The sequence below is a fragment of the Phyllostomus discolor genome, chromosome 9 (assembly GCF_004126475.2).
Source record: "Phyllostomus discolor isolate MPI-MPIP mPhyDis1 chromosome 9, mPhyDis1.pri.v3, whole genome shotgun sequence".
Lineage (NCBI taxonomy): Eukaryota > Metazoa > Chordata > Mammalia > Chiroptera > Phyllostomidae > Phyllostomus > Phyllostomus discolor.
This window is the reverse complement of record NC_040911.2, coordinates 31,405,645-31,430,240: the sequence shown is the minus strand read 5'-3', so window position 1 is coordinate 31,430,240 and position 24,596 is coordinate 31,405,645. Positions and strand designations below refer to the sequence as shown.

General features: G+C 37.5%; 1 long non-coding RNA gene across 1 annotated transcript; it reads left to right on the top strand.

Moving 5' to 3' along the window:
• Positions 1-896: 896 nt before the first annotated feature.
• On the top strand, positions 897-23,696 carry LOC118496685. The gene is made up of 3 exons (XR_004899242.1): positions 897-1,028; positions 18,065-18,069; positions 23,686-23,696. It is a non-coding gene; the product is annotated as an uncharacterized LOC118496685 (long non-coding RNA).
• The last annotated feature ends 900 nt before the right edge of the window (positions 23,697-24,596 follow it).

Here is a 24,596-nt window from a genome sequence, read left to right as displayed (position 1 = left end):
AATACATCTTGACCACAGTTGCCAGAGGCAAAGGCAGCAAGAATTAGGAGAAAGCTGCTGATTAGCCTAAGTGTTTTGCTGAGAGTATTTTTCTCCCAAGCTCAACACACACAGAAAAGCTGAGACTCCTCACAGGAAGTCTATTCCCTGAAAGTCCCAGAAAGAAATAAAAAGCCAAAAGGATTATGTGAGAGAAATACACTATGTAGGCTAAATTCTGTATAAATTATGAATTTTTGCAGTCATATGTAAAATTTGCAGTTCATTAAGATTGTAAATATAACTTTGTGGAGCTGCTGCTCACCCTATATGTCTTAAAGAGTGGTGAAAAATTAGAATCCAGCCCTTTGGAAATACTCCATGAAATGACTTCCCTCAGAAAATTCATAGAATGTCTACTGAGGGGATGCTGTAACATCATCCCTTTCTTGGGTGAGAGAGAGAAAGAGCTGTATTTTAAATTAGTGATTAACTTCACCACATTTGAAAAGAGTCAACTAAGTGATAGGGGACTCAAAACTTGGAAAATTGTAGCTTAAGGTAAAAAGCTGTAAATCTAGCAATTAATGTGTATGTTAAGCTTTTGTTTCAGAAACTACAGATAAGGCCCATCCTGGCTCCTGAGAAAAGCAGCTGACCTCCTGGGGCACTGGCTAGAGATTACCGCCTGGGGACACATTAGAGGCATCTGGGCCTTTTGTGTGACCACCCCCACCCCTTGGGAACAGCTAACTGCCAGAACAGGAAGGCTGCAGCTTCCCTCACCTAATCCTCCCTGAATCTCAAAGCTCTCACCGCACCTTGATTGTCCTCCCCCACCCCCTTTATAAAAGATCTGGCCAAGAAAGAGAAGGCAAGATGGTTTGTTAGGGTATGAACCCGTCGTCGTCTTCTCGTCTTCTCAGATAGCCGGCCATCTAAATAAAGCGCCCATAAAAGATTCAATCACTGTCATTGCTTATTGGATTTGGTAGTGACAGGCAACCCGAATGCCAGTGTCTTTTCCGGTTACCTAAGGAACATTCTTAGTTTTTTCCTCTTGCTTATGATAGATAAAGGCTCTGAAAAATTAGCCTGTGTTCCAAATATTAGTCAAGTTTTTTGAAGAGCCCAGACATTGGTAAATCTCAAGTCACAAATCAGAGTTGGTAACTACCACTTAAACCACCACCTTCTGGGAAGTGTTAATGGAGCCCATCCAGCTCTTAGCCGACGTTTGTTTTTATCGCACAAAACAAATTTAAACTGGCAGTGTCAGCAGAGAAAATGAGATTTCATGGGTGTGGAGACAAAGCAACCCTTCAGGTGAGAAGTGACCTCACACTGCTAGATAGTCTCCTAGGGTGAAGTCTGGGAAGCCAAACATTTTAAACACCTTTCTCACTGTTTCCTGCACCACAAAGAGCTGCCACAACAAATAATGCCCTTGGACCTCCTATAACAACAAACACATCAAATTCTATGAGCATTTATAGCTGTCGTGTGATAGTGGTGATGTACATTTCTAAGCTTACTTCCACTTCTATTTTAAGTTAAACACTCATATGTGACATGGGGGGAGCGGATGATGTAGGTGCCAACTACTGTTGTCATTTTCTCAGTTTTCAAATAGAGATATTTGATACTCTTCCTGCTGAAAACATGCAAAATAAAAATGTAAATCTTATTAGCACTTTGAAGTACTCTAAGCAGTCTCTAGCGTTCTGACCAATGCATTACAAAATGAGCAGCTGCTCCTTCAAAATGTTAACGGAAACCTCCAACAGTAGCACTGTAGCCAACACTTACAGTGATCAGTATTATATAATTATAGTATATATATGTATAATTATATTTGAAACCTTATCAATATTTGTAAATAAGGTTTTGAATATAAACAATAAATACCAGTGCATCTTTCATACATTATCTCATTTCAGCTTTCTCTCAGACATCATCAGTGGTAGAGGTTATGCAAATTATCATGATGAACACTAACTCATTCACTTCTTGAGCAAAATGAATGGATCATGTACTTGTTCACCTGATGTGTATTTGGAGTGTGTAGGTGTGCATGTGTGCATATGCAGGAGGATGCTATGGTGTTAGAAATGTATGCCTGTTTACCAAAAATGTACACCTGAAACCAGCCACTATAGTATCAATATCATTAGTATGATATCACTTCATCAGTGATAAGCACAAGAATGTGTTAAGATATATATCAATAGTACTTCAGAGATTGTCATTTATGACACTGAATAATCTATTGATAAAGTAAAAATTATTTCCATTTTCATTGGTTGTACTACAGATGGTATTTATATAGTACAAGGAGGGATTCGGATGATGGTAAGCATTTCCATCACAGGTATTGTTTAAGTGATGCATGTAGTCGCATTGTGGTGCTGGGCTTTCAAGTGAAATGTGCAGGGTGGGGTCAGAGAGGTGGTTCCAGGAAGACAGAAAGCAGAATGATACCAGACAGATTGCTTTATCCTGGGAACAAGGTAGAAGCTCAATTTTCCTACTTGAGCACGTGATAAACAGGCAAAAAGCAAAAATTACTTAAAAGCAATTCCTTCAAACTCTCTCATCTGAAGTAAGATTTAGTTCTCATTATTGAAATAGAAGCAATCATAGACAAGGGTCTGGATATAAAATTCAGAAAATTAAAATATGATAGAATCAAGACAGTGCCTGCCTTACAAATTTTTTCAAAAGTTTAGGAGCTCAGTTTGCTATTGGAAAGAAGGCCAGGCTCTGAGTGGGCCTGCCTAGAGCTGGCGGGTAGTGTATGGGCTCTCAACTTTGTGTGGGAAAGATTTCACAATGGGAGTCCAGGTGATTTTTGGAGGATGTTTATCAAAGCTGGGGACAGTGAAACCACGAAGAGCCTAGGATAGAAGAAGCAACAGGAGAGGAACTGTAACCAAAACACAGATCCTACTTCCTGCCACTAGGAACACCAATATTCTGTAGGCAGGTGCTGATATAAAGGAAAGTAGTTTCTTTTCCGTTGCTGGCCACCTGGAAGATGGGGACTCAAGTCACAAAGCCCATCTCCACCACTCAGTGGAAGCAGAGGTTTTTATAAGGAAGGAGAGGGGAATGAAACCAGGAGATCAAGGGAAGGGGTTGCAAAGTTCTACATGCAGACTAGCACAGACCTTTCCATTAAGGCAAGTGATGGTTTGGTGTGCGTCCTAATGGTTTGTCATCTGGTTTCATATCATCTTGACTCCACAGTTGAAGGTCAGCAAATCTCCCAGAGCTGGGATGTCTGAAGGCTGGGTCTGTATCTTTTGAAGTTAGTTCCTAAGATTCTTATACAAACATGCTATTTATCTACAAGCTGCATATTAGAGTCAGCACTTATAGAAACAACGTTAAAAGAATGGTGGGGTGGATTACAATTTCAGTCCATTACAATTTTTCACTGTTACTGAACTAGGTAACATGAGCCTAGACTGGGGTGCTTTGGCTCACTAAGAAGTCAAGGAAAATGGGGCCTGGAGGACAAGTTCAGGGGTTAGCACAGGATGAGGTGCTGTTGCTCATTGCTCCCTGGTTGCAAGACTCACGGGGGATGCATGCCTTTGGAGGAAGAAGAATAAGAAGGGAAAGGCATGGAAATGGTCCTGGGAGGGGGAGTGCTGGGTGTCCTCCATCCTAAAAGCTTTTAAAGGAGTAGGTGGGAGGAAGGAGGAGGGAATAGGAGAGGTCTTAGGGGAGAATCGCAATAGAATATTCGTCAGCTTTATGCTGATGTGCCAGAATGAGACTTATTCCCTTAACTGCATCTGTTCTTGGGTGTGGTTGGCACAAATGGCATTAATTGGGTTTCTGCTACTTATCTCCCTGAGCAGGATAATTTAAGCTATTTACTCTGTGGTCGGGGAGGAGATATGCAAACAGTTTACTCTAAAGTGTCCTTGGTTCAGGGAAGACAGGATTTACCAAATGGTTGCAAACTGCTTTTTTAACCATCTATCTCAGTTTCCCTGCTCTGCTTGTCCTGGCTTACTAGCCTGTCTCATATTGATCAAAATTACAATTCTGTACTGACAGATAATTCTACAACCTACAAATCTCAACTAAAATGATTTCCTTGCTATTGTTAATGGGAACTTCATCAGTGATGAGCCCAAGCATATGTTAAGATGTATATCTAAGAATTGTTTAAATAAATATAACTAGGATATTCAAAAAGATGAAAGAAGAAATTCCTGGTAGAGTAAAAAAATCACAAAATCAAATGTGGCAGAAGCAGAATAAGAAATATATGAAAAAAAAATTAGAGATTCTAAAAATCAAAGTATACTCAATGATGAAATTAAAGAAACTTAACAGAAGAGACACTCTTTAAACTAGAAAAAGAGAGAGGTTAGCAATTTAAAAGATAGGATTATATGCTTCCAACTGAAGGCAACACAGATAAGAGTTCTAAGACATATGACAGAACAGTTAAGAATCAAGAATAGCTTGAGAGGCTACAACATTTAATAATAGCAATTTTTGGTGAAAAAATAGCTAAATTTTTCAGAACTAGAAAAAAAAATAAATTCTCAGACTGCTAGTGATTAACTGAGTAAATGGAAATAAACCTACTTATTCATTCTTGATATTTAATTTGTTTTTAGGAAATGATTTTGAAGTATGTGAAAATACTATGTGAAATGTCAGTTAAATTTGAGGCTATATTTAGACTAGAGTTTGGGTATGTATAGATGTCAAATGTAATGTTTTACATTATAGTAGTCATACATCTTATTAAGTATCACCTAAGATTGATGGCTTTTGGGACAAAGAAATCTTAATACCTAAAATTATTACCTAAGCCAAAGACTTAAAGAATTTTTTTTTAAAAAATAAAGGCTACCTTAATAAAGGCAAGTAAAGATTTAAGAGTCCAAATACAAATAAAAGTAACAGTACAGTAAATTGAGAATGTCTTGAAAAATCTTTATCAATTTGACCGCAGCAGTCCTATTGAATCATTGAAAATAAGTTTATTTTTCTTGTCATTTTTAAAAAAAAAATCTAACCATAACTTATCCCTCCCTCTAAAAAAAGAAATTGATTATTTCAATTGAGTATATGGTGCCTCCATTTTTACACTATAGTTAGAATTTGTAGAATTGTAGCAACGAATTATTCCTTTTCAAATATTTAAATTGTTATTAAACAAAATCCAATTCACGTTTTACATAGGATAACATGCACTATGTTATGGATATAAATAGTTGCTTCAAGTAAAATAATTATTATTGAAAATGTAAGCATTAGTATTTGTAAATGAATAGTGTAGATTCCTGACAGTCTCAGGTATTATTTTACATAATAAATGCTGTGTAATTTGACTGTGCTCTTGACATAGACAATTGTATAAATCACATTTTTTTCTATTTTTGAAGTAGATAATTTTATAACAAAAATGTAGATTAATTAAGAGCACAGACTTTGGAGATTATTTAATTTCAGGTTTGAATTTTGTATTTGAAATTTGAATCCATCAGGATGAAACGAGGAAACAGAAACCACTTTAAGTCTCTCAAATAAAGAAAATTAAATAAGAAAGTTGATTACTCAAATGTGGAAATGCTGAGATGTAAACCTACCAGGCTATTTAGAGATTAGCAAAACAGGCTCTCTCTCTCCTGTGGCTGGTAGGGCTGGGGAGGTGGTGGTGTTTCCCAGAAGCCCAGTGGGAACTAGAACTGTGACAGGACTGCCTGACAGAGCTGAGACCTTGAACAGACAACCATCTGGTAGGGGCTGGAGCCATGGAGAAGCAGCGGTTGCCCCAGGAAACAGAAAGTAAAGAGACACATCCTAACTTCTTCCCTTTTCCTGTCCTCAGATATTCCACAGATGCCTCCCTTGGGTCACTTCTCCCACCAGTACAAATCTGAGAGAAAACAAGCTATTTGATGTCTTTGAATTGTTTTCCACTTGTAAAATAAGCGTTGTAATCCAGTGTTGTTGTAAACATTAAATTATGCATTTACAGCACTGCGCAGAGTGCCTGCCATATTATAAAGTTCTCAATAAATGTTAAGTATTTTATGATAGATTTTAAATCACTGTATTATTTCAAATCTCAATCTAATCTTCATTGGATTTCGTTTCTGTTTATCCCCTTCTAAGCTATGACCTCATACTCCAGAGTGGTCCTCATCCTTCCTCTTTATAGAAAATATGACTTCTTTTCCTTGGATTGCAAAATCCTTATCAAAAGAGTGTTAAAAATTTCACGGGTCCCTGGTATTTAGAATTTCTATCTGGATTTGAGAAATAATTTAAAACAAATAGGTAGGTAGAACGTCTTACAGCTACAGCTTCTTGTATACCTATGATATACCATGTTTGAGACTTTAAATATGTATCTTATTTAATCTTTACCATGACCTATTTCATATATGATATAAGGATTATCATTATCATTTAAGAGATGACAAGGCAAGAGAGCAGAGGTAAAATTACTTGATCGGAGTCATAATCTCACAGAAGCTGTTGTTGAAATCCAGGTTTGCTCAAATCCAAGGCCCATGTTTTGATCACCACAGTACATACTGTCTCCTACTACATTGACCCATTACTGCATTTTCAATTTTTATACGCTAAATTATCCTAGGAATTTAGTTTTCATTGAAAATTGTTTTACAATCCAATTATTGTCCCTGATGCCTTCAACAAATATCTATTAAACACTCAGGAAGTGACAGGTACTCTTCTGAACACTGAGGTTAATAACCTAGCTGGGGAGAGACAGTAAATTGGTGGGGTATTCATTTTCTCCTGCTGAGTAATAAATTGCCACTAAATTAGCAACTCGAACTACACTCATTTATTATCTCATAGTTTCTCTGGATCAGAAGTTCAAACACAGCTTAAATGGGTCCTCTGATTAAGAAGGGTCTCATAAGGCTACAGTCAAGATATGGACCAGGCCTGTCTTCTCATATGAGGCACATGGCTCTTCCAAGCTCATGTGGTTGTTAGCAGCATTTCTATATCTTTATATATATCTAGATTTATATATCTTTATATTCCTGTATCTTGCAAATACAGAACTGTATGCCTGCTAAAAGTCGCCTGCAGTTCCTTGCCACATGGCCCTCTCATGGGGGCTTCTCAAAACATGAAGATAACTCACTTCTTCAAAGCCAGCAAAAGAGAAAGTTGTTAGAGCAAGTCTGCTACCAAAATGGAGTCTTTTATAATGTCGACATCCCATCACCTTTGCCATATAACAGAAGCTAATTCTGGAAGTGACAGCCATCATTTTTGCCACACTCAATAGGTTAGAAGCAAGTCAGAGGTCCTGGCCATACCCAAGGGGAGGAAATTATAGAAGAACATAAATACTAGACAAAGAGGATGATAGGAGCCATGTTAAAGTCTATCTGCTACATCTACAGATAAGCACTTAAGGGTAATACCAAATAAAAATGAGTACTCAACAGAGAATCCAAATAGCATGCTATAACTCAGTGTGACTTAGTGTGTTTTGATGGAATGGTCACAGGAGGCTTCTTTGAGGAGGTGGCACCTACACTGACATCTCAATAACAAAAGGAAGCCAGATCATCTGGTTGTGCTCACAGTGAGAGTGGCTGGAGAGCAGTGAATAACAGGGCCAAGTGATATGAAATGAAGTCAGACTGGCAAGCAAAGGCTGGGTCACATAAGGATTAACAAATGAACATATTTTTCTCCATGCTATTATTAGAAGGTTTTAAATAGTGTGTGCTTGTGATTTGGAGATATATATATGTGTGTCATTTCAATTGTCATAATAAAAATAGATTATAGGGATTCAATAATAGGATCAAGGAGACCTGTAGAAGGCTACTGTAGTTGAGGCTTAAGCAATTGCAGCTTGGACTGGGATGATAACAGTGGAGAGAAAGCTAGGTAGACAGGCCTGAGGAATGGTTAACATCAGTAAGACCTGTGATATATTAGTTAAAGGATATGAGGAATAGAGAAATCCAAAGAATCCTTGCTTTTTGTGGTTACTACCTTGATAAAGACAATCTTGTACAATCATGCTTTTCTTCAAGAATAAATTTCAGTTTATTACCAAATAATCACTTTCTCCTATTAGTGGTTGTGGCACACAGTTCTTTCATCCCATGTCTCAGAATGTTGCTTTATCAAGGAGCATCCTCAGATTCCACTGACCAACAGCCAGCTTGGCTGTGTTAGGCAACTCTCATACAAGAACAGGTGTTACATCTAGTGACGTCTAGGAAACTTTCTTATACACTTTGCTTTTCAATTGAGAAAATGTGTATAATAAAAATTTCAGTCAATACCGTTCAGGGTGGGAGACCAAATAACTTTTCTTAATGATGATTTCTTATTGAACTAATTATTTCTGTTTATCACCTTAAAGTGAGTCAAAGGACCACGTACAGGAAGATGAAGAAACAGTTTAATTAATTTGTTTTGGGGCTTAATAAAAATACAGCTTTAATTTTTGGTCTCCCACCATCATTTAAAAATGTATGCACTAGCTATAATCTTGCCCTGTCTCTACCTGAAATGGGGGCAGTTCCCATGAGCTTTATGCTTATTCTTAGATGAATAGAATTTTAAGTCACAAAGTCACAAAATGCAGTTCCAATTTAGAAAATAAAATGTCAAGAAAAAAAAGAGTACATATAAAATAAATAAGAGAGTCAGCTCTTCAATATTGCCTCAAAGGCGAGTCCTCTTGCCTTTTCCAGCTGAGGCTCCTCTAGTGGGTGACTTCTGGATACAGGTGGTGCTGCTCTCACATCCTTCATCCATTTCTCTATAGGAAGGTTTATGCACCCCCGGGCAGAAGAAAGGAGAGACAAGAACTTGAACTTGGTTGAGTTGCTTCAACCTTCTGCCCTGGCGGTGCTTCTCTTATAAATGCTTTCAAGGACTGTTCTGGGGTCCCCGCCTTTCTCCCCTCCCCCCCGCAGGGCCTCCAGCCCAGTTCCCTCTCCACGTGGGCATGTGTTGTACACAGGAAACAGGTGGGCATCCTCTAGCAGGACAAATGTGAACTGTTTCAACACAGTCACCCTGGCTATCCCAGGAAGCAGTTAGCTTTTCCCTGGCTTTCTCAGTGTCTCAATGTCTGTAAGTCTTTGGTGGGGTGGATGAGGCCAGTAAGCTTTTATCCAGGAGAAATCTTCCTTGTGTTCCAGGCTAAAGTCAGACCCCAGGAGTGGCATTAAAATAGCAGAACAAAGACTTAAATTAAGAAATATAAATCACCTTTATTATTAATTTGTCCAGGTACTTTGTCACTTCTATTAGTATAGAATAGCAAGAAAAGTAAATATTTTGATGTAAATAAGGCTATAAGCACCTAAATTAAATTAGTTTGGAATTATAAATATATAATATATCTAGAATTATAGAGATATAGATATACAATATAATATACATACTTTATATATCATATGTACAGTATATTATATGCTATCAATATATAAGATTTATTTATGTACACATACATATATATGATATATGTATATACACATCTTAAGTACATCCAGACTGAGAACCTGGGCATCCTTTTTATTTCTGAGCACAGTCTCACTCATCCACAGTTTATTTGTATCAGAGAGTGGGACTCTACATAATTAAAGCTTAGAGATAACAGGTAGGATCTTGTCTTCAGCCTGAGGGCAACTACATCCCTTGTTTGGCCAGCACTGCCTATTGGGAGCAGAACTCCCAGATTAAAGGCAGAACACGCCCCTGGCTCCTCAAACATCAAAATGAGCCATGAAGTGCTTTTTCAGTCAGTATTTCCTTAAATTTAATGAATTTGGATTTGCTTTTTCTCTTGTGATTTCTAAAAATACATATTACATAAATAGTTTCTTCCAGAAAGCCAATGGAAATATGTTTAGCCAATAGAATATAAACCTCACTAACTATGGGACGTTTTTAAACACAGAAGTGAGAATGCCAACCACCCCGTGTTTACCATTTCACAACTGTCTGTGTTCTCCAGAGCTTGTCTGCACTTGCTGGTTATGCTTTGAGGGGATGATCCTTTTCTTAGGGTGTTCAGTTCTTTTCATACTGCTTTAACAAAACAAAAAAAAGTACAATTCTAGTTGTATTATTCATAGATAATGCACAAAATCATTTGCTTCCTTTTCCTAAATTTGTGTAAATCATAAATATCCCCAAATATGGAAGAGCTGGTGTCATGAATAGTCTTTATTTTCTAGCTTTCAGGATTGCTGAGAAATTTTATGCCATTCATATTTAAGAACAAGGCAATGAAAAGCTGAATAAAAGTTTAGTGCGCATGGATAGAACTTAATAGCCTTTGTTATGGGGTTGAGTATTCCTAAGTCTCAGTGTCTCAATGTCTGTAAGTCTTTGGTGGGGTGGATGAGGCCAGTTAGCTTTTATCCAGGAGAAATCTTCTTCCATTTTCCTACCTTGGATAAATAATCTTGGCAGGCACCATCACTGAGCTAACGGAGGAAAGGAGTTAGGGTCTTACTATTCAGAATGTAGACATTGTTTAACCCACATTTCAGCAAGGGGGTGACTGCAAGTCCAGAGTCTCTCAAGCTGAACCTCTCCAGAGAGTAACTTCTAATCTTCTTGGGTAAAGAGGGCCATCTAACAGCTGTGCAGAATTTGGAAGAAGGAGTTTAACTACTTCCCAATATTGACTTTTACCCTTGTTTTCCTCTCCATCTGAATCTGTCTCTAATTCTTAACACCTCTGTCTCCAACTTTCAAAGGTCTACTGATTCAAATACCCCTTATACATCTGATGTCTGCATCCAAAACATAGTTGCAATTGTCTGTCTATTCTCTGCTTTTATCCTTCTACACTCACAGTTGTTTTAATTCCATTACGTTGATTAAAACAGATGCCGTAATTATTTGGATTTGATTTGGGGTATATTTAACCTGCAGTCTCCAACCAGAAAGTCTTCTCACCACAATTCATTCCCCACCACAATTCAATTTCTTTCCACGAAGAATTTCTTGTATATATATTTTTCTTCACTTCATCTCATCTCATTTTATTACTGTGCAAATAAAGTGAAAGTCATAAAAACAAAAGTAATAATACTAGAGGAGATAAGCCAAGGTTTCATAAACTTAATACATTTGAAATAGAGATGAAAATCACTAGGCCAGAAGCTTTATCACTTTTGGTTCAATTTGATGATTATTGAATTTAAGCCAGCTGAATATCTCAACAGTTATACAGTACAAGAATAGACTAAAATAATATATGTTCTTGAATGTTGAAAATACATGACAGAAAATGGTGTTCCATAGGTGAAATGTAATTAAAAAATTTACAGTGGAACTCTCTATAACATATAAGCCCACCCCTAGGCCTTAGGGAATGTGAATTTCAGAAAGTTCCAGTAATGTAAGTCAAGAACTAGAGAATGTCCCAAACAATTTTTACATTACCATCCTAAATTTAAGAAGCATAAGAAATAAGTAGGTACTCAAGTAGAAATGTTATGAAGTATTTTAGTAACTCCAGAGTTCTGTGATATATTCTGGAACTCTTGAACTATTTACTTTTTTTTTTCAACTACACTATAACTCCTCTCTATCAAAACTTGTTTTTATTTTCAAAAAATTATTATTCATGTTATACCTCACTGGATGTACAAATCAATACTTTATCTCTTGCCCTTTGAAAGTAAATAAACATGCTTGAGCAGACAGAATTTATTTGAGGGGACAAGAAACCAATGTGATATAATAAAGAAGATTAAATATTAAAGATTAAACACAAATATGTGTTCTCTTTGCCAAAATCCCACTAAATAACAAAATTTCAAACAGCATTCTTGGAAGTCAGAAGGTAATGGTGTAATATATTTAAATTTCTAACAGAAATTAATTTCTAATTTCTAATTCTATATCTAGTAGTGATATTAAGCGTGAAAGTAAAAAAAAATCACATATGTCAAGTCTCAAAATAAGTACTCGTAATGCGCTGTTTCTCAGAAATTGCTCTCTCAAAACAAAGGGATAAACAAAGAAGGCAGAAATCATGGGCCTGGGAAACAAGAGATTCAACAAAGGAGAAAGGAGCAGAAAATTCTAAGAGCAAGAGGGAAGGGGTGTCCTGAAAGTAATCTGATAAGGAGAATAGCCAGATTGAATTGGAACTCAGAGAAAACAAAAGACAGTGTCAAATAAAGGAACAAATACACAAATTAAAAAAAAAAAAAAACCTGAGTGAATGATTACCTAAGTTTTCAGAGTTCTGTGACAGTATCAGAAAAGTACATACACATCTGAGCAAAAAGACAATTGTTAGCTGACTCCAAGGGAAGTGAAAAATTACATTAAAAAAGATGTGAGCACAGTATGCACTGTTGGCTTAGTGTGAACGTTAGAGTTATGTAAGCACTGAATTGTCATCTTACCAAAAATCATGGGATAAAGAATCGGGAGGATGGATTGAAAGAGAAATGTCTGTGTGAAACAGGAATTTTATGTTTACTGATTTAAAAACAGCTATATAATAGTCTTTTCTTCCATAGAAGAAATTCAGTTGATATATCTAAATTTTTAAATTGAAGAGTATATTTCAAATGCATCGAAAGTGGGTTGCTTCTGGTAAACCAGAATAGGGGTTTAAAATATTGGATATAATTTTTCTCATAAACACTCTGTTATATATTTGAACATTGTGAAACATATTGATGATTAATTTTTAAATGGGTAAGCATGAGAAGTTGAGACCCCTAGATTTAAATCTTTGCTCCGGTCTGGTTACCAAGTACCCTGAGTTGTACTCCCAAAATTTCAGGGCAGTTTTTAGGGTTAAAATGAGAAATCTCCAAATATTTCCTCCAGTATACACTCTGGCACTCAGACAAGCTTTGAGCATATTTCCTGAACTTTAGAAGTCCCAAATTCTTGACAAGACCCAGCATGACCATATATCCTCCCCATACCAAAAGTTCTAAAGATTGGTGCCCTACCAGACTCTTACTTCGCCCCGTGCCTGCCCCCCAGCCCTCCCTGCTGGCCCCCTGTTAAATGTACTCTGCCGGGGTTGAGGCACAGTAAGGCCCTAAGTGGCCCATTATCTTTAAGAGATTTCCCAGACAAGAAGGAGATTTCCAAAGGCATCCACGGATTTCCTAGCATTTTAGAGTCTTTGGAGTTTCAATGTTAGCCCTAGAGACAATTGTTAATGACCAAGAGAAGGGATGGCTGAATATGCCTAAAGCCAGGACGGTGGGAAGTTATACTCCCTTATGGCATAGTGTGCCTATTGGGATAAGCAAATAAGAGTATGATTTCACCTTAACTCAGTTTGTCTCTAAGCATCTAATAAATGCTTTTCCAAGAATTTAAAACCTTTTTATTCACACTTTAAAAGAAGGAATCTAATTTTCTAATTATTCTTAAACTAGTACTTTTGGAAATTTGTATATAAATAAAATAGAAGATTAAAGCAGATGGTATTGGGCACTGTGTTTTAGCACAGGTCTCTGCTTTTCTGTGTCTCAGCACAGTTGCTGTTTACAAAGCAAACTGCATCTCAACCTTTCTCTGAAAAACAGATCCGCATTCTTCTCTTATCAGGGGCTGGTCCCTTGCATTCAAGCTAATGTTCAACTAAAGTAATTCCCACTCCTTTTACCTATTTTACATGCTCCATGTTGAGAAAAGAATGTACACATTTTGTTCACCTGCATATAGATGTTTTCTATTTTTAAATTCATGTAATTACAGGCATTTTCCAGCTGATTTAAGTTACTAACAGGTGGATATTGCAACTGCCTGCATGCCACGTTACAATTTCAAAGTCAGTAAACTCCTATCAAGATAAGTTAACAAAAATAAGTAACATACATAAATATCAATGTATTGTATATCTAAATACAATGAGTTCTAAAATTAAAAGTATTCATTGAATCATTATTCTCATTAGCACAAGATTGGACAAGATTTCAAATTAAAAGTATTCAATCGGCACTATTCCAGTGGAGGTGATCATCTCTCCTTCTTCAGCTGGCTACTGCAGCATCCAGCACACGCGAGAACCAATATCGGAGACTTTCAGGGTATCAAAGATGTTACTTTATTGGCCAAGTTTAACCTGCGCAGGGGCGAACTCTCAAAGTGTCCAGTGACACAGTGCCCACAAGGAGCTGCAAACGAGAGCCTCGCCGAGCAACTATGTTCTTATATAGGGGCAGGCAAGCAAGCATTATACAGAAGCAGACGTGGCAGTTAGCAATTCGCTTACAAAGACCACGCGCGGGAATTTCAAACCAAGCATTCTTGCATAAGGCAGGAAGGCAGGCTGTTTGTTCATTAACCTAGTAATCTCCTGGCTCTAGCTAGCTAGTTTTCTATTTTCTCATTAAAAACTACAAAGCATTGCTTATCTAGCCTACCTAGGGGAGAGCGTCTGCTAGACACGGGATGTTTGCTTAACTGCCCTGTGTCTCCCTTATCATTACCTTTTAGCTACAATGTGGTTCTTGTCTATTAAGGTTAAATTTAGTTCTTAATTTCCTTGTTCCCAACACTACTGGGTTTGTAATGACCTAAAATCTTGATGTGAATCTTTGACTGTAACAGTCTTCAGAGAGTTTCGAGGTTTCGATTTCAGATTGCTATTCCCAGTCTGTCAAGGATAGTCTTCAGCCAAAATACCACTGTGTGGAGACCTCAGACATAACTTTTAATACTCCATTACCAGAAAATAAATGTGATTTTGTATTGAAGCACAATTTAAACAGGGGAGAATGCGCCAATCTTAGTTGCACAGATCAATGAATTTTCAAATATGTATACAAGGTCTGTCAGGAAAAAGTCCAACCATCGTTATATAATGAGAATCATTTGAATGACATTGGTGTACCCTGGCAACCAAAGAGAGTGGACTGGAATGTGCATGTGTGAACAATGATGACTTCACTGTACTAGTCAGTGGGGGCAGTAGATACTGTTGAGTGAGCATGTGTACTGTGTGGCTGTCACATTCAAACTGACTAAGCGAGTAGAGCAACAAGTCTGGATCAAATTTTGCCTTGAGCTTGAATATTTATCTGAGGAAACTGTCTGGATGATTCAGAAGTCTGTAGCTATGGGCAACTTATGATTGGCAGCCTCATCACGACAATGTGCCCACTCGGCATCAAATCTTGTGCAGAGATTTTTGGTGAAACATCACATCACCCAGGTGACTCAGCCCCACTATAGCCCAGATTTGGCCCTGCTACTTCCGACTTTTCCCAAAACTAAAATCACCTTTGAACGTGAAGAAATTTCAGACCACCAACAAGATTCAGGAAAATACAATGGGGCAGCTGATGGCGACTGGAATTGTGTGGTTTCAAGGTGCCTAATTTGTAGGGGACTGAAACTTCATTGTCCTATGTACAATGTTTCCTTTATCTTGCATCTTCTTCAATAAATGTCTATTTTTCTTATTTTATGGCTGGATATTTTCTGGCCAGACCCCATGTACCCAGGTAAACAATATCCAGCTCGAGATTTACAACATATCTATTAACTCTAGAAAATTTCTCCATGCCACTTTCCAATCAGTAATCTTCCCTTGCCACAGAAGTAACTTTTTCTGATTTCTATAACCATAAATTAGTTTTGTATAGTCCTTACAAGAATGCAACAAATGAAATTATAAAGGCTATGCTCTTTGGCATCTGGCTTCTTTTGATCAATATGTTTTTGAGATTAGGCCTAGAGTTTGGAAAAAGGGATGTAAAAATGGCCTTTCTTCACAGGTGGCATAATTGTGTGTGTAAAACTCTAAAAGCATCAGGAAAAACATCCCTAACTACTAAGAAATTTAATAAGGTCAAGGGCTATAGAGTCCATATATAGAGTATATAAAAGTCATTGTATCTTTCACTAAATCTTCTGCATAACTTTATCATTGATTGAGAAGGAAATTATTTGCTGGAATGAACAAATATAGACCCAAGGACATGCACAAAGATAACCCCTAAACAAACATGACAAATTCCTCAAACCTAGTAAACAATCAAAATATTTTTGAGAAATTACAAGGCAATGCATAGAAGACTAAGCTCTTATGCCCAACATTTTACTATATATGTATGACCTTATTTATATGTGAATATAATTTTTAAAAATCAAGTTGCAAAGTATTTTATAGAGTATGATCAACGAGAAACAGAACTTTGTCTTTCCATTCTCTGCTTATAGAAAAGAAGATTCTCTTGTGAGTAAAGAATTAAATAAAAACATTTAAGTTGTCTAAACAAAGCAACTACCTCTGCGTTTTGGGGGTGTGTGCGTGCATCCACGTGTGCATGCATACACTGCTCTGTCTTTAGAAAGTATTAACACTCACAAAGGATAACTGGTCAAATAAAATAAAGGCAAGCCTTAAACAGATGTAATCAGTTAAGTAAAGCTTAAAGGGTGATTGTATTCTATGTACAACGCAAGGTTGCCAGACAACTGTCTTTTCTACAACTAACTGAATGAATGTAGAAAATATTTACAGAAACATTTGTTTTGAGAGTTCCTTGTGGTGGACACTGTACTAAGGACCTTACATGCTTTATCTCATTTAATCTCCACAAAACATGAAACAGGTATTATTTTCTTCAGTTTATAGATGTGAAATCAAGGGTCAAAGTGTAACTGGAAAAGACACCGGCTTTCGGGTTGCCTGTCACTTCCAAATCCAATAAGCAATGACAGCAATTGAATCTTTTATGGGCGCTTTATTCAGATAGCCCGAGATCCGAGAGAAGATGGCAGGTTCATACCCTAACAAACCATCTTCCCTTCTCTTTCCTGGCCAGATCTTTTATAAGGGGGTGGGGGAAGACAAACAAGGTGGGGTGAGGGCTTTGATATTCAAGAGCTGCAACATTCCAGTCCTAGGCAGTTAGCTGTTTCCAAGGGGGAGGGGTGGTCGTCTGCTCTTCCTGGAACAGGCAGATGTTCCCAGGAGGTAATCTTCTATCAGTGCCCCAGGAAGTCGGCTGCTTTTCCCAGGAATGTGTATGTTAACAAAAGCTTAACATACACATTACTTGCTAGACTTGCAGCTTTTTACCTTAAGCTAAAATTTTCCAAGTCTTGAGTCCCCTATCAAAAGCATTCAGATAACTGCCCCAAGGTGGCACAGTAAGCAAGTAAAGAAACCAAGATTCACATTAACAGTTCACTTCCAATGTCTGACACTCTTTTGCTATTTTCCTATATTTAAGTCAGTATTCTCCATCCCCCAGTTGGAGTAAATTGCTATATTTAAGCAATTTTCTTGTGTCTGAATTGCTTGGAAATAAATACTCAAACCATGTAAGAGCAATGTGACATGGAGACTAAATTCTAATATAAAAAGGCATAATAATTGAAATAAAGTTAGTATAGTCCAAAAAAATAATTTGCTTTTACATGTTAGCAAATATTAAGTTCCCATGACAGTAACTTCTATATAGGATTTTCATGATTACATCACAGCAACCTTGTGCAAAAATGCTTTCTACAATTTTACAAAGGAGCACACTTGGGCTGAGGTGAAATGATTCTCACTCTAAACTTGCCTCTAACTGGACAGTTACAGAACTCCTACAAATTGAATGAATGGAGTTCACAGAAAGAAAAATGCAAAGGACCAATTAAAGTATTGAACTTCAGTTTCATTAAAATCAAAGAGATTAACATTTAAATCACAAATACAACTTTCCACACATCAAGTTGGCAAATATAAGGAATTCAAGCTTTTTCTTTTCTTTTTTTTTCTTCATGGATGTTGAAACATTTATTGTTGTCTACAAGGTCACCATGCATGTGAAAGCATTCTACTTCTCTTCTACCCATCCAGATGTGTCCATTTCTTTAAAAGAATTGTTTTTTGTTTTATTTTTTCCATTATTTTTTTCAATGATGAGAAGAAAGTGCATGTAAAAACATTCTCTCTCAGTCTTGGTAAGAATGTGAATTACTGAAATAGAACTACTCTGGGTTCTATTGCCTGTCTCCAAAAAACCGTGACTCCCAATGCCAGTCTTATGAAAAGGAAAGGAACTATTTACTCAACAGTTATACAGGTTTAGAGTAATGGTGGAATTATGCCTTTAAATCCCATGCCCTTTAGAAACAAAAAACACCCACAAACACTCGGTCCTGCCTCCCCTTGCCAAACCAGCCCAGTCAGGGGGATTGTCTCTCAGGAAAAGAAATAGAAGTCTACAGCTTAGCTGGGCGGACTCCCCATCTGTATTCCAGCTTCTTCCAGTTATCCATGCTCAGCCAGGCTCCTGCTCTTAATCCGAAACCGCATGATCCCTCTTCTTGGTGAGCTGGGGGTGCACCTTTTGCCTTCTCTCGAACTGTGTGGCCAAGACCTCCTCTGCTCCCAAGCTGCACGGTGAAGACAGTGAGAAAGAGAGAGTGAGCCTCTCCTGGGTCTCCTACCTTCCTTCCAAGCTACATGGTACAGAGCTCCAGCCTGGCCTCTGTGCACTGGGGTTTAAATCCCAGGGCACATATTCCTCCATAACCCCATTTCCAACCCCTCCCGCATTGGGTTATATCTGCCCTTCCCCTTATCTCCTGCCCTTACTGGCTACCATTGTTAGTCCCTACCATTGTTAGTCTGGGCTGGCAGGCCCCTTGATGGTAGGAGTCACCTCCAAGCCTCTCTTGCGGGCACAGCAAGCCCCACTGAGACATCAAGAGTTAGAGTCACTCTCATCTCTGGCTCAGAGGCAGCAAGCACAGCCATCAGCATCACAAAAACACTGGCCAAGTTCTGTAGATATGCAAAGCAACTCTCCAAGGCCCTGCTCCACTTCCCCTTACCCCAAGCCAGGTTAGTGGGGGATTTCCCTGTTTGGGGGGACCTCTATATTCTGTTACATTACTACAACTTTTTGGAAACTAAAAGTTTCCAAATTCTTCTAATTAATTCTTCTAATTAATATCTAGTAAAATTAATAATTCCTTTACATTTCAATTGGGAATTCTTGCTTAAGAGCCAATTCATCATAAATACAAACTCTATATATGAACCAAGATTTTTTTGCAGCATGTGGTGCAAAAACATATACCTACATATATACATACTTAAACACATAGATCCCACAACAGTGCAAAAGTGACTCATTGGAAAAAAGTTATACTTTTCAAAAGGTAGTGCTGGAATAATGGACAGCTACAGGTAAGAAAATGCATGTCAAATTACCCCTCAGAAATTACTCCAAAATTAAGAGATATTGGACCATATGCCTGGATTGAAATCATGAAATCATAAAATATTTAGAAAAAAAATTTTTAATTTGTGATCTGTGGTTAGGTATTCTTACAGGTGACATAAAAAAACACAATCCATTCAAGAATAAATTGATAAATTGAACTACCAAATGAAAAACATTTGCTCTATGCAAGACATTGTAAAGACAACCGAAGCTGGGAAAAAATAATGGGAAAAAATAATGCCAATCATATATTCAAAAAATCACTAAAATCAATAAATACTTCTATAAAACTGTCATAATGACTAAAATAAAAAATATTGACATCAAATGCTGGTGAGGATGGGCAGCAATTGGAATGCTTACACAACTTCTGCAGCTACAAATGGTACAGTCACATGGGAAAAGTTTAGCAGTTTTTTAAAAATTAATCATACCATTTGACCCAGCAGTTCCACCCCCAGTTATTAACTATACAGGAATAAAAATTATCTTCACTTACACCAAAAACTGTACCTGAATGTTTATAGCATCTTTATTCAAAACAACCCAAAACTGTCAGCCTCTGAATGGATAAATAAACTTTGGTACATCCATACCGAAGGAGCAAATTATTGATGAAATGACAAACTATTAATACATTCTATGATTTGGATGAAGATCAGAGACATTGTCCTGAGTGCAAGAAACCAGCTTCAAAAGCTGCATATTGTGTGATTCCATGTATATGACATTCTCAAAAAAGGAAAAAAGTAAGCTGTAAGTGTGGAGAACAGCTCAGCGGTCTCTGGGAGTTAGGGAAACAGGAAGCAGGTGACTACAAAGGATAACATGAGGGAGGTTTTGAGGGTGAAGGAATTGTTCTGTAACCTCAAAATCCATAAACTATACACACCCAAAATCATCTTACTCTTTATTGTTAAAAATTAAAAAGCAAACACGAATTATCAAATAAAGAAGAGTTTTATCTATGAAATATTGTATAGTTATTAATAAGAGTGTCATTGGTATGTTGTCAAGTGACAAAATCAAATTTGAAGTATTACATTTATAGAATATGATCAGTATTACATATATAGAGTATAATTTTTGTAAAATTAAAACCAAAATAAAATTTATGTGTGCACGTGTGTTTGTGTATGTGTTTATATGCATGTATGCCTGAGTGCCTGTTGATGTGTGTGTGACTGTGTGTGTATCATGTTTCCAAGTACCATTGTGCAGGAGATACTTTAGTATCTGTATGAGAGGTAGAGAGGGGTAGAGGTGGAGTGGAAAGAAATTTTAACCTTCTAGGGCAAGATGGAGGAATAGGTGGGCGCACCGTACCTCCTCGCACAACCAAGAACAGAACCACAATAATTTGCAACAATGATTTGCAGTCATAATATCAGAACTGTCGGAGGATTTATCTAAATGGAAGTCGGACAGCCTAGAAGTTGAAGTAGACCCGTACATCCAGACCGGTAGGGGACTACAAGCCGAGTGAGCGGGCACGGGGCTGGCGCGGGTCGCAGGCGCTCGTAGTTCAGGGGAAATCTGGCGCAAAATCGGCGCGACAGCAATCCGGGGCGCAGGAGCGCAGCGGTGTAGCGGTGATCCCTGAGTACGAAAGCAGCGGCTGGGGGAATCAGTGGGGCAGCGACTGGGGACCAGGGCAGAGCTCACGGCCCAGAAGCCCAGGGAAGTGTCTGACTCCAGGAGAAAGGAAGGGTCGCCATTGATCCCTCCTGTCCCTGCTCCCACCCCTGCCCCCACATATAACGTCACAAGCTAGCGACTGGGGCGCCCAGCACCGGTGAACACCTAAGGCTCCGCCCCCAACCGTAACAAGAGCGACCAGACCGGAGAAAAAATAAATAAATAAGTAAAATAATAGGAGAGACAGGGAAAGACGTAAGACATGTTTCCAGCAGAACAGATCAGACCCCCAGGACTCATGCTTTTGAGTGACCAAGAAATAGCCAATCTATCAGATGCACAGTTCAAAACACTGGTGATCAGGAAGCTCACGGAACCGGTGGATTTTGGATCCAAATTACATGAAAAAATGCAGATTACCATAAAGGGGATGCAGGAAGACACACGGAGAAGAGCCAATTGTGAAAGGAAGGAATCTGAGTCTCAAAACAACACAGTGGACCAGAAGGAAGATAGAATCAACCAAGCAGGAGAGCATGATGAAATAAGAATTCAAAAAATTGAAGAAAAGCTTAAGACCATCGAGGACACCTTTAAACGTTCCAACATCCGAATTATAGGGGTACCAGAAGGGGAAGACCAACAAGTAGAAAAGTTATTTGAACAAATAATAAAGGAGAACTTCCCCAATCTGGCAAAGGGAACAGTCTTCCAAGAAATCCAAGGAGCGCAGAGAGCCCCAAAGAAGTTGGACCCAAGAAGAAACACACCAAGGCACATCATAATTACATTAGCCAAGGTAAAAACGAAGGAGAGAATCCTAGAAGCAGCAAGAGATAAGGGGACAGTAACCTACAAAGGAGTTCCCATCAGACTGTCAGCTGATTTCTCCAAAGAGACCTTACAGGCAAGAAGGGGCTGGAAAGAAATATTCCAAGTCATGAAAGACAAGGACCTACATCCCAGATTGCTCTATCCAGCAAAGCTCTCATTTAGAATGGAAGGGAAGATAAGGTGCTTTTCAGATAAGGTCAAATTAAAGGAGTTCATCATCACCAAGCCCTTACTTTATGAAATACTAAAGGGACTTATCTAAGAAAAGAAGATAAAGAAGACATGTATAGTAAAAGGACAGCAAACTCACAATTATTAACAACCACACCTAAAGCAAAACCAAAAGAAACTAAGTAAACAACTAGAATAGGAACAGAACCACAGAAATAGAGGGCACAAGGGGAGGCTAGCAGTAGGGGTGGGAGGAGGAGAGAGGGGGAAAAGGTATAGAGAATAAGTAGCATAGAATGTAGGTTGAAAATAGATAGGGGGAGGGCAAGAATAGTACGGGAAATGTAGAAGCTAAAGAACTCATAAGTATGACATATGGACATGGACTAAAGAGGGGGAAGGTGGGTGGGAGAGGGGGCACAGGGTGGAGGGGAGTGAAGGGGGAAATGGGACAACTGTAATAGCATAATCAATAAAATATATTAAAAAAAAAAGAAATTTTAACCTTCTCAAGTTATTGTGTGAATTTTTTTTAGTGGTTAAAAGAACATTTATTCCTGTACTAAAATAATCTAATAAACTAATACCTCTTAATGGGAGTGAGTGTTTTAGAAGAATGTCACTTGCACAGAAACATAATATAAATGTTATGATAAAAACATGTTTAAATGAATGCTTTTAATTCTTATTTATCTGTGACTTTAGTCTTCAGGTTATGTTGAGAATTGAGGAAATTTAAGGAGTTTATTGTCAATAAACTTACAAATTATAAGAAATTGTAAGTAAATTGTTTTATCATTTATTCCTTTTGAGCACAGATATTATTAGTTATTTAGTTATTATATTTAGTTATATATCACTTGTAGTGATGTATGTATTTTGCTAAGTCAGGGATAATATTAAAAGTATGTGAAACTCACATCATATGTTTTACAACAAATATCCTTTTTCTTAATGGAGTAACATAGCCCACTACAAATGCTTCCCAAAACATAATTTTTCAATATCAACAGCACGATTCAACTCTCTGTTTTCAGATAAAATCATCATTTAAGTACAGAGAATTTTTAATGCCTCTTAAACAAAAATGTATTCCCAAGTATTGTATATATAAAACATCATAAAGTAAAATTCCTGAAGGTGGCAGCATCCTAAGCAATTCTGTCCTCAACCTTTGCAATAAGCTGTTCTTTTTTTATGAATTAGTACTACATTTGCTGGTTAAAATAGCCAGGAACATTACAAACCATGATCCATTGCAAAGCAATGTAACTGTAGTCATAATGCTGTGATTTCTAAAAGATTACTATTTAAAATATAGGCTATGATTACAGATACAAGCTATTCTCAATACAAATATCTTTGTCAAAACTTCTTACATCTGTGAAGATTTCCATTCCCTTGTTCATTACATTAGTTTCTCTACTAGTAAGTGATAGCAAAGTGACAAGGTGTCAGAGATGCTTTTCAATATTCCAACTTCCAACTTACAGCTGTTATTTTTATAAAAGAAAAATAATTTTAATGTCAATTCTTTCTTTACATTTTATATGAAATCCCATAGTTTTCTTGCCTGCCAATAAAATTTTATTTGATGATGTACTTGAAGCTATTATGCTCTATTCAGATGGCTGTGGCTGTTACCATGGTTATTGAAAGATCTATTCTTTGTGTGTAGGGACTCATAGGAAAAAAGAGTTTATTAGCATGTTTAGGATGATCACTGCTGTCCCTGATTAAATACTCTGTCAGAAATAAAAGTCCCCTCCAGGGAAATGTTAGCTTGGAGGAATAATAGAAATATATCATTCATTAGTAAGAATCACATTGTTTCCAGAACTTACCATCCATCCCCAGTTAGGTTATACCTAAATTCATCCACACTCATACAAGCCCTGAAGAGGGAACCAGCCTGTTCTTAGTAATAGCAGCCATGAACCTTTCTCCATGCTATTCAATCAACAGGGTCCCTCTGGATATACGTATTTTTCCTTTAGTTTGAGATGTATTTCTCCATTCATAATAATTTACTGGTTGATTTCCAGTCTCATGTCTGTTATTTCATGTCTAAATTCTACAGTGTTTGTCAGTAACCTCCTAAGTTTTAACAACCATTCATCATGCATACTACATTAGATTGCTATACAAACACATATTTCATAGAAAAATAATAAAGCCTTTTGTGTTATAGGTAAAGAAATATGATGGCTGGGTGGCTTGGTTGGAGCGTCAGCCCGTACACCAAAAGGATGCAGGTTGGATTCCTGGTCTGGGGATATACCTGGGTTGTGGATTTGATCCCCAGTTGGGGTGTATATGGGAGACAATCAATCAATATTTTTTTCTCTCACATCAAGTTTCTTCTCTCTCTCTCTTCTCTCTCTCTCTCTCTCTCTCTCTCTCTCTCTGACTCTCTCTCAAATAAATAAAAATATATCCTCAGGTAAGGAAAAAACAAAAAGAAATATGGTGCTGCTTTTGCAAATGGTAACATACAAGCCAGCTAAGCCACATATGACCACGAAGTTTGGAGAAAGTCTCTGGAAGGCATAAGAGCAATCTCAGCAGTATTTTTTAGACCTTTCCCCAACCAAAACTTTTCTTTCTGTTCCTATTGTGTTTTCATATTGTCCTTCTGTCCATTACTATTCTTTCTTCCCTCTATTTTATTTTTTTCAACTCTTGTCCCTTCCCTCTTCAGTTTCTGAGTCTGTGAGCCTAGTGAATATTAGGGTTTTTCCAGGAATA